Source organism: Diceros bicornis, chromosome 31, assembly GCF_020826845.1.
Source record: "Diceros bicornis minor isolate mBicDic1 chromosome 31, mDicBic1.mat.cur, whole genome shotgun sequence".
NCBI classification, from domain to species: Eukaryota; Metazoa; Chordata; class Mammalia; order Perissodactyla; family Rhinocerotidae; genus Diceros; species Diceros bicornis.
The window spans coordinates 31,018,787-31,029,792 of NC_080770.1; positions in this window are offsets into that span (position 1 = coordinate 31,018,787).

Sequence of the window (11,006 nt, forward strand, 5' to 3'; positions counted from 1 at the left end):
GTCTACTTCTTCTGGTGTGAGTTTTGGTAAATTGCACCTTTCAAGGAGTTGGTCCATTTCATCTAGGTTATCAAATTTGTGGGCATGCAGTTGTTTATAGTATTCCTTTATTATTATTTTAATGTCCATAGAATCTATAGTGATGTCCCCTCTTGCATTTCTGATATTAGTAATCTGTACCCATTCTTTCTTTTTCTTAGCCTGGCTAAAGACTTAGTGATTTTATTGATCTTCTCAAAGAATCAGATTTTGGTTTAATTGATTTTCTCTATTGATTTCCTCTTTTTGATTTCATTGAAAATTATTCAATTATTCATTAAAAATATCTAATTATTATTTCTTTTCTGCTGCTTACTTTGGATTTAATTTACTCTTCTTTTTCTAGATTCTGAAGGTAGAAAAAAATTATTCATTTTAGTTCTTTCCTCTTTTCTAATACGTGCATTCAATGCTATCAATTTGCCTCTACGCACTGCTTTCACTGCATCCCACAAAACTTGATAAGTTGTATTTTCATTTTATTAAAAATAATTTTAAATTTCTCCTGAGATTTCTTCTTTGGCCCATATGTTATTTAGAAGTATGTTGTTTAATCTCCATGTATTTTGGAATTTTCTAGTTACTTTTCTATTATTGATGTTTAGTGTAATTCCTTTGTGGTCTGAGAGAAGACACTGCATAATTTCTATTCTTTCAAGTTTGTTAAGGTATGTTTTTGGTCCAGTATGTGGCCTACCTTGGTTATTGTTCCATGTGAGCTTAAGAAGAATGAGTATTTTGCTGTTCTTGGATGAAGTAGTGTATAGATGTCAATTATATTCAGTTGATTGAGTGTGTTATTGAGTTCAACTACGTCTTTACTGATTTTCTACCTGCTGGATAAGTCCATTTTTGATAAAGGGGTTTTTAAATCCTCAAGTATGATGGTGGATTCTGCTGTTTCTCCTTACAGTTCTATCAATTTTTGCCTCATGTAATTTGATGGTCTGTTGTTAGGTGTATCTATGTTAAGGACTGGTATGTCTTCTTGGAGAATTAACTCCTTTATCATCATGTAATGTCTTCTTTATCCCTGATAATTTTCCTTGCTTTGAAGTCTGCTCTGTCTAAAATTAATATAGTTACTCCTACTTTCTTTTGATTAGTGTTAGCATGGTATATTCTTCTCCATCCATTAACTTTTAATCTCTATCTGTCTTTATATTTAAGGTGGGTTTCTTGTAGACAGCAGTTGGGTTGTGTTTTTGATTCACTCTGATAATCTATCTTTTAATTGGTGCATTTAGACCATTGTCATTCAAAGTGATTATTGATATAGTTGAATTACTATCTACCACATTTGTTAACATTTTTTATTTCTTATCTTTGTTCTTTCTTGTTTTTTTTGTCTACCACTCTTTTTTGTCTTTTGTGATTTTTTTTTTTTGTGAGGAAGATCAGCCCTGAGCTAACATCCATGCTAATCCTCTTCTTTTTTGCTGAGGAAGACCGGCTCTGAGCTAACATCTATTGCCAATCCTCCTCCTTTTTTTTCGCCAGAGCCCCAATAGATAGTTGTATGTCATAGTTACACATCCTTCTAGTTGTTGTATGTGGGACGCGGCCTCAGCATGGCCAGAGAAGCGGTGCATCAGTGCGCACCCGGGATCCAAACCTGGGCCTCCAGTAGCGGAGCACGCGCACTTAACTGCTAAGCCACAGGGCTGGTCCCGTCTTTTGTGATTTTTTTTTTTTTTTTTTTTTTTTTTTTTTTTTTTTTTTTTTAAAGATTTTATTTATTTTATTTTTTCCCCCAAAGCCCCAGTGGATAGTTGTATGTCGTAGCTGCACATCCTTCTAGTTGCTGTATGTGGGACTCGGCCTCAGGATGAACGGAGAAGCGGTGCCTCAATGCGTACCCGGGATCCGAACCCGGGCCACCAGCATTGCAGCGCGCGCACTTAACCACCAAGCCACAGGGCCGGCCCCCGTCTTTTGTGATTTTGATTAAACATTTCATATGATTCAATTTTCTCTCCTTTCTTAGTATATTAGTTATACTTCTTTTAAAACTTTTTTTATTTGTTGCTCTAGAGTTTGCAATATACATTTACAGCTAATCCAAATTCATCTTCAAATAATACTGTACCACTTCACAGACAGTGTGAGTACTTTGTAATAACAAAACCATCCTAATTCCTCCCTCCTGTCCCTTGTATCATTGTTATCATTCATTTCACTTATATATTGTTGGTATTATTATTTTGGACAAACTGTTATCTGTTAGTTCAATTAAGAATAAAAAAAGTAAAAGTTTTTATTTTACCTTCACTTATTCCTTCTTTGATGTTCTTCCTCTCTTGGTCTGAGTTTCTGACCTATATTTTTTTTCCTTCTCTCTAAAGAACTTCTTTTAACATTTCTTACAAGGCAGATGTACTGGTCAGAATTCTAAGTTTGTGCATTTTTTCTGTTAATGCTTTAAATAATTCACTCCACTCTCTTCTTGTTTGCATGGTTTCTGAGGGGAAGTTGATGTAATTCTTATATTTGTTCCTCTATAGGTAAGGTGTTTTTTCTTCTGGCTCCTTTCAGGATTTTTGCTTTATCTTTGGTTCTTTGTACTTTGAAAATGATATATGCCTGTGTGTTGTGTTTTGTTTTGTTTTGTTTGGGTATTTACCTACTTGATGTTCTCTGAGCTTCTCAGATCTGTGCTTTGGTGTCTGACATCGATTGGGGGAATTCTCAATCATTATTGTTTCAAATATTTCTTCTGTTGCTTTCTCTCTTTCTCCCGCTTCTGGTATTCCCATTATACATATGTTATACTTTTTGTAGTTGTCCCACAGCCCTTGGATATTCTCCTCTGGGTTTTTGTTTTGTTTTGTTTTGTTTTGTTTTGTTTTCAGTCTTTGTTCTCTTTGCTTTTCATGGTTTCTACTGATACATCCTCTAGCTCAGAAATTCTTTCCTTGGCTGTGTCTAGTCTACTAAAAAGCCTATAAAAAGCATTCTTTGTTTATTTTACAGAGTTTTTTATCTCTACCACTTCTTTTTGGTTGTATCTTTGGATTTCCATCTCTCTGCTTATTTTGCCCATCTGCTTTTGCATGCTGTCTACTTTATCCCTTAGAGTCTTTAGCATATTAATCATACTTGTTTTAAATTCCCAGTCTGATAATTCCAACGTCTCTGTCATGTCTGTGTCTGATGTTTGCTCTGTATCTTTAAATTGTGCTTTTTGCCCTTTGGCATGCCCTGTGTTTTTTCGTTGATAGCCAGACATGATGTACTGGATACAAGGAACTGCTATAAATAGGCCTTTAGTAATATGGTGGTGAAGTGTTGAGGGTGGGGAAGCATTCTATAGTCCTATGGTTATATCTCAGTATTTTAGGGAGCCTATGCCTCTGGACTGTGAACTTCACAGGCGTTTCTCAGTTCTTTTCTGGGACAGGATAGTACAGTGGGCTGGAGTTGGGCTTTTTCCTTCTCCCATGTGAAAGGCTAGAGCTGACTGGAGCTGGGTATTGCCCTTCTCCAGGGTCAGTTAGGCTCTCATTATACTCCAGTGGGTTAAGCTCCGATTCAGTAGTTTCCCCTGAGGGCAGGCCTTATTAAAAATAGAGTCCTCTGGTGTATTTCACAGTGGTTCTTTTTCTCCTCCCCCTATTGAAAGCAGGAGGAGATCTTTCTCCAATATTTACTATGAGAACCTGTTCAGGCTCCTGGAGGTAAAACTCACAAAACTGTGGGGACTCCCCTTAACTGGGTACCCTGGAGTTTTTAACTCTCAGTCTTGTCCACACAAGTCTCTAGCAATTCATCTATTACAGATAAGATCAGGTTTTCGTGCCCTGTCACCGGTTCTCAGGATGGTTTTTGCTTGTGAGTCTCTGCACCTATAAGCCATGACTCTCTGTAGTTGCCTGTCTGTCTCTCCAATCTTGAAGGAAGTGGTTTGCTCTGTGTCCTCCTCTCTCTTACAGATCCAAGAAGAGTTGTGGATTTTTCAGTCTGTTCAGCCATTTACTTGTTGTTAGGAAAGAGTGGAGATGGCCAAGCTCCTTATGTGTGGAACCAGAAATGGAAGTCCTGTGGAGTTCACTTTACGTGGATTCTGTTAATCATCTAGAACAATTTTGTGATTCAGGTAACATAATGACATAGAAGCTAAGGATGGTAACTTTGCCATAGCCATAGACAGGTGGTGGAGCCAGGATTTGCACTCAGTCTTTCTGACTCGAAAGCTTTTGCTCTGAGCCACGCTATGTGGTTCTATATCACCCTGGTTTGTGTTATGGACTGAATGCTTGTGTCCTCTAAAATCCATGTGTTGAAGCCCTAGCCTTTAATATTACTGTATGGGGAGTCGGGGACTTTAGGAGGTAAGTAAGGTTAAATGAAGTTGTAAGAGTGGGGCTTTAATCAGATAGGATTAGTGTCCTTATAAGAAGAGACACCTGAGAGCTAGTGCACTCCCTCTCCCCACCTCTTGTCTCTCTCTCTCTGTCTCTCTCCATGCCCATGCACTGAGGAAAGCCCATGTGAATACACAGTAGAAGGTGGCTGTCTACAAACAAGGAGGAGTGCTCTCACCAGAAACCAAACTCTGCTGGACCTTGATCTTGAACTTTCCAGCCTCCAGAACTGTGAGAAAGTAAATTTCTGTTGCTTAAGCCACTCAGTCTGTGGTATATTCTTATGGGAATCTGAGCAGACTGAGATGATATATTACAAGTAGCATAGTTCCTGACATATAATAGGGAAATAATAAATACTATAAATACTATATTAATTAGTGAACCAAAAAACAATAATTATGAATTTAATATTCAAAATTGAGAACCGACATTTTGATATTTCTGGAGTTGATGGGAAGTTTCCCTGTACAGCACAAAGAGTGTACAATACTTGGTATCTGAATTAGCTTTTTATTGAATAGTACATCCCATTAAGAAACATTTGTATCTTTGTTTTTCCTAATGTAAAACATTGCATTATTTCTGAAATGCAGCAATTTTGCTTTCTTGTTTGAGAATAAGAAACTGCACCATCTGTTTCAAAAGATCTATAGCTTATTTTATTTGAACAAACAGATTGAATAAAAATTTGGTGCTGGGGGCTGGGAAAATGGATATTACAATGGTTTCACAATGTTATTGTAATGAAATTTGTAAATCCCTGTTATTATAAAATATGTGGTACCAAAACTGCCCACATATTTAAGATAAATGGAGAAGAGGCATTTTCTCTGTGGATATTCTTTATGTATAGAATTAGCCATATACAAACACAGTACATTCCCAATTACATATAGAAAATTGTTAATTCTTCCATCAGCAGGTATGTCTTTGGAGAATAAGCACATTTTAACACCAACTTAAGTGGGAATTTCAGAAAAGCTTGTCCACTGAAAAATAAACATTATTGAATTATAACAATAATAAGAGTATTTCAGATTTTGTAAATCCTTGCTTCTGCCCAACTGCTCTTGGTACCAAGACTGAACAGTTGACTATTTGCAAATTTGTGTATATACGCAAATATGCCTGAATATTCATACTTGGTTTTTAGACATACATGGTTGAATTGGATGTCATGGTAGTGCAAACACCACAATGACATTATCCTTACATCAAGGTCTAATAGAGTGATGTTTCTTCTCTTGAAACAGGAGAAAGGTAAACCTGAAAAAGAATGTAAATAGCATTTAGTTGCAAGAAATTCTCCTCTTATAATACAGGTGAAAGAAAAGTGATAATAAAAAACCTGGTAAGCTATTTAGATATTCATATTTTACAATAAAATTTCTCTAAAAATAAGAAATAAAAATAAATGAAATAAAATCCATCTGAATGAAGCATGAAATTATATTTTTGTTTAACTTACAAAAAGGAAAACTTATTTAATATATAGTTTGGAGATTTAAAAAGAGTTAGCAAAAATCAGTAAGAAAATTTTATTTTGTTTTATTTTTGTGTGTGTGTGAGGAAGATCAGCCCTTTGCTAACATCTGCCAATCCTCCTCTTTTTTTGCTCGGGAAGATTGGCCCTGGGCTAACATCCGTGCCCATCTTCCTCCACTTTATATGGGACGCCGCCACAGCATGGCTTGACAAGCGGTGCGTCAGTGCGCACCTGGGATCCGAACCGGCGAACCCCAGGCCGCCGCACCAGCGCGCGCGCACTTAACCGCTTGCGCCACCAGGCCAGCCCCCACTAAGAAAATTTTAAAAGAATTAAAAAGAAAATATATGTGGCTTTGTCTTGCTAGAGATTCTGATGATACTTTCCAGTCAAAGACTGATAATAAATTCATAAAGTGTCATCTAATACCCAGAATTTAATTTCACATGATGCTTAGAAAGCAATAGTGAACTAATCATTATAGTATCTTAAAAATGTCTCTTCTCAGGAGTTACTGAGTAATATACTGAGTATATTACCTATTCTAGTTGCATATAGTTAGAATATGTGTGTGTGTATATATATGTACTGTATATAAATATACAGTCATATGCTACATAACATTTCCATCAATGATGGACTGCATATACAACAGTGGGTCCCATAAGATTAGTACCATAGAGCCCAAGTGTGTGGGCTCTAACCCACCTAGGGTTAACAAACACCTAGGTTTGTGTAAGTATACTCTACGATGTTCGCACAGTGACGAAATCAACTAACGATGCATTTCTCAGAATGTATCCCTGTCATTAAGCAAGACGTGACTGTACATATATTCACATACAATTAAATGTAAACTAGATATAAACAGTAAATATCTCATATTAATATTTTCAAAATAAGAAAATGAAAAAATCTTTTGCTCAATTATATGTAAAATATAACAATGACAGGTGTTACTACTACCTTTTATAGAGCAACTTTATGTTGCAGGTATTATGCATATACAAGCCCTAATCCTCACAATGACCCATTTGAAATTATATTATCTCCATTTTAAAGACAAGAAAACAAATCAGAATACTTAAGAAATCTACTTAAACTTAGATGTTTAGTAAGTGACAGACCTTGAATTTTAAACTACATGTACCTAAATCCAAACTCCAGCTTCTTTCCTGTCTCTCTAAGTAAATTTGGCTTGTAAACTTCTAACTTCAGACACCTATCCACAGATAATGTCAATATTTAATGATCATGTACCCTGGTACTTTCTTAAACTTGGTAATTGGGACAAGCCAATTATCTAAAAGAAAATATCTGTGAAAGCGTTCCTGCTTGGAAATGTTACTTGTTTGTATTATGTTTGCTCCAGAAACTGCTTTGAAAGGTCTGAAGATTCACACTGATAAGAGAACTGAAATTTGGTTTACTTGTCAAGTGTGGGTGGTGGCTGGAGGATGTTAGCCTGGAACCTAATTTCATAAAGTCCACAATACATGGGTAAAGAGATAGTCTTCTTTTTATTCCTATAAGTATGAGAACAAAATATGCCTTTAAATAAGAACTGTAATAAGGAGGTACTATTCTATGAAATAATGTTGCTATATAGAAATCTATTTCTCCTTGTTCTATGCTCTAAGTATGCGGGTACACACACACACCCTCCCCAAACTGCATGTCTTTTTTGATATCTCCAATTCTCTTTTCACATTTACATCTGTGTATAGATACATGATTCTCTCTTCTGCATTCTGTGTGGGGTTCTTTGCCAAAAGTCAATTTACTTTTCTTTTTCTGTCTCTAGTATTCTTTCTTTCCTTTCATTTTCTTAACTATCATATTTTAGAAATTATATATGTTTTGTTTCTAAATAACCATTTTGTTTGCTTTTTTTAATTTAGAAGAAAAATAGATTGATTATAAGCTATGTTTTATACTTGTGCAGCTTTCAGTTGATTTATTGTCTGTGGATCAATGGTTCTTAATAGGAAACAGTCCCCTTCAGAGTAACACAGATTGTACTTTTTTAACACCAAAACAACAGGTCAATTCTGACAATTTTTAAAAACCATCATTTCAGTGACCCTCAAAAAAAAAAATCAAACTGGTTGAGTAATATTGTAGCGATACAAATAACTCATTGTCTTTAACACTTTCAAATAACTTTTTAAGACTCAGAAATAAATAATTTTATGTACATTATATTCTCTTTCCAGTTGTATAAGATAACCCCTTAAGTATTAAATGCTGCAAGTCAATTATCAGAAACCTAAGAATAAAAATATTCTAATTATATTTGAAGGCAGGCTGGTATCTAGTTGATTGAAGAATTAAACACAACAATTTGGTATAGGTTCTAGTAACAGCACTAGATATGATGAAATAGTGTATGACAACATTTGTAGAAGAAAGCCTTTAGTGCACTGGCATACAAATTGGAATTCTCTGAAGTAGAAAACTTCATTTTATGTAGAAAGCTCAGAGTGGTTAGAGAGCTGCCTAAATCATATGGCAGCTGGGTGGCAGAGCTGGGAATAGAGCCTGGATTTTTACACTTTGAAGAGAGAGCTATTACAGACAAACTGGCTCTGTTGAGAAACTTCATATGCATGTGATTTCATGTTTAAATACCCAAGATTTCAGAAGACAGCCTTGTCATCCAGCCAAATCCCTTTCTATAATTGTTGAACATAGTAACATCGAATAGAATATTTGCAAGCTTTTTTAGAAATACGTAATTCTATAACGAGGTATCTGTAATTCCTTATGAAAACTGGGATTGAGATATATAAATAGGGTAGAAACTTTACAGAGCAATTTGGGAGCAAATATGATTATACCCATTCGTATAAATGTCCCTACTTTCCCACAAACAAGCCCTCTTCATTTTGACATATTTACATAAATTGTAGTCTTTATTTGATTTGCCTACCTGTCTGTAATTCTTCCTTATTAAAAGGAATCATATTATCTATAAATGGGAGCAGAAACAATCCAGAGCTCTTAATGTAATCTCACATGGCATTGATCAGGCACAGAAGATTCAGGGGAGATATAAATGACTTGGCAGGTGCAATCAAAAACAAACCTTATTTTTTCTTATAAGTTCCCTAGATGAAATCCCCAGCAGTTCTCATAGCTTCTCTTGTCACTTCTTAGTTGTTCAGTAATTAAAAAGTCCACCCCCAATGTAAAATGAAACCTGACTCTCTATCCAATATAAAGTTTATTTTCCTCAAACAGTTTGTCCCTTCTTCAAGGGGGAAATCAACAGGAGGGAAGGGAGAATGGTCAGTCTTCACTTCCTCTCTGGATCTCCTCCCACCCACTCCCCAGTTGCTGTTTGTGATGCATCAGAGTTCGGTTCAAGTTGAACACAAAGGAGGAAAAAGGGAAGGGTTTTCTTCGACTACACCTATAGTTCAGTTTTGGTGCTATCTAGATATGGTGGATACCCAAGAGTTGGGCGTTTTCTGAGTTCCTCCAAGATCCTCAGCAGTGATCTCTAATAGTAATTCCTTCGATGAAGGCAATGTCTTCACTGGTAGGCTGCTTTTCAAATCCCCCCTCACTTTGCAATGGTTGGCTCTTTCAGTGCTGTGCTGGATCCGGCTCATACTGGCTAGAGATAGCCTATTGTCTTCCTCTCTTCTCTATGCTATGTTCTGCCATGTCATATTGGTAGCTGGAAATTGGCTATGGTGGGATTATTTATACCATGGAAATTGGAAAATGCTACAAATTAGTGTTCCTTTTTCTTTTTCAAAGAATCAGTTTACCAGTACATCACTACAAGTGGTCTTTTGGGGTGGATTTCTGTTTTAAATGCCCCAGGGTGCTCCCCTTCTGTAAAGTTCAGGTCTTACTACAAAAATCATTCTCTTGTTTTACCTTCTGTGAAAATGTAGCTTGCTCCGCCGACATTCATTCTCTCTGTCTCTCTCTCATTCTCTCTCTCTCCCCAATCCCTTCTTTTGCTTTTCTTCATTTGGTTCTGTCAGGTAGACCCAGACTTTTACTTTTATATTTTTTCCAGTGTAGCTTCCTCTGGGAGTACGGAGAGCTCTTCCACTGGTAAAGAAGACTCCTCAGAATTTAGGGGCTCAATGTCCTCAGCTTCGTCAGGATCTTGCCACGCATCGCCATCCCAACTTATAGGATCCCATTCTTTCCCAATCAATGCCCTCGCTTTAACAGTAGACACTCGGCGAGGCTGGGGGTTCAACTCGCATTGTAACTCAGCCAGTCACAGGATGAGGTTGTGTATTTTATTTGCAGCGTTTTCAGCACTGCAGCTACAGGAGTTAATCTCTCCTTCCGGGAACACATAGAAGCTCTCGGGTCATTTACGGGTGCTTGAGCTCTGAATTCAAATCCCTGAGCTCATCCTCTTCTTTCACCACTTTATGCAGCAACATTAGGAGCAACAGGCAAAGTCATTATATTTGTTAGTTTTCCAAAAATGTTTGAAAGTATCATACACAGAGTCAGCTAGCTCCCGGCTTCTTATAAGGGGTTGATTACGAATATCTTATACAGATATTTTGCATATCTCTATAAAGAGTTCACACATGGACTATCAGTGCTCTCTTTACTACTGGAAATGGAGTCATTAGAGTCTTTAAATCTAATCAGAATAGAGAACCATTTCCAGAAACCCCAAAACCCATTCAGAAAACTCATCCTTAACATTCTGTTCCTCTAGAACCACTCTCAGTAGCAAAATTTGTATGAGGAATTGGCTCACTGGACAATGGAGGATAAGAAGTCCCACAATCTGCTGTCTACAAGCTGGAGACCCAGGAGAGCCAGTGGTATAATTCAGTCCAAGTTTTCAAAGACCTGAGAACCAGGGGATCCAATGGTGTAAATCCCAGCCCAAGGGCAGGAGAAGAAGTGATGAGACGTCCCAGCTCAAGTAGTAAAGCAGAAAATTCCCCCTTCCTCCACTTTTTTTTTCTATTTAGGCCCTCAAGGGACTGGATGATGCCCACCCCATGTTGGGGAGGACAATCTACTTTACTGAGTCCACCAATTCGAATGCTAATCTCATCTGGAAACACCCTCACAGACACACCTAGAAGTAATGTTAAATCTGGGCACCACATAGCCAG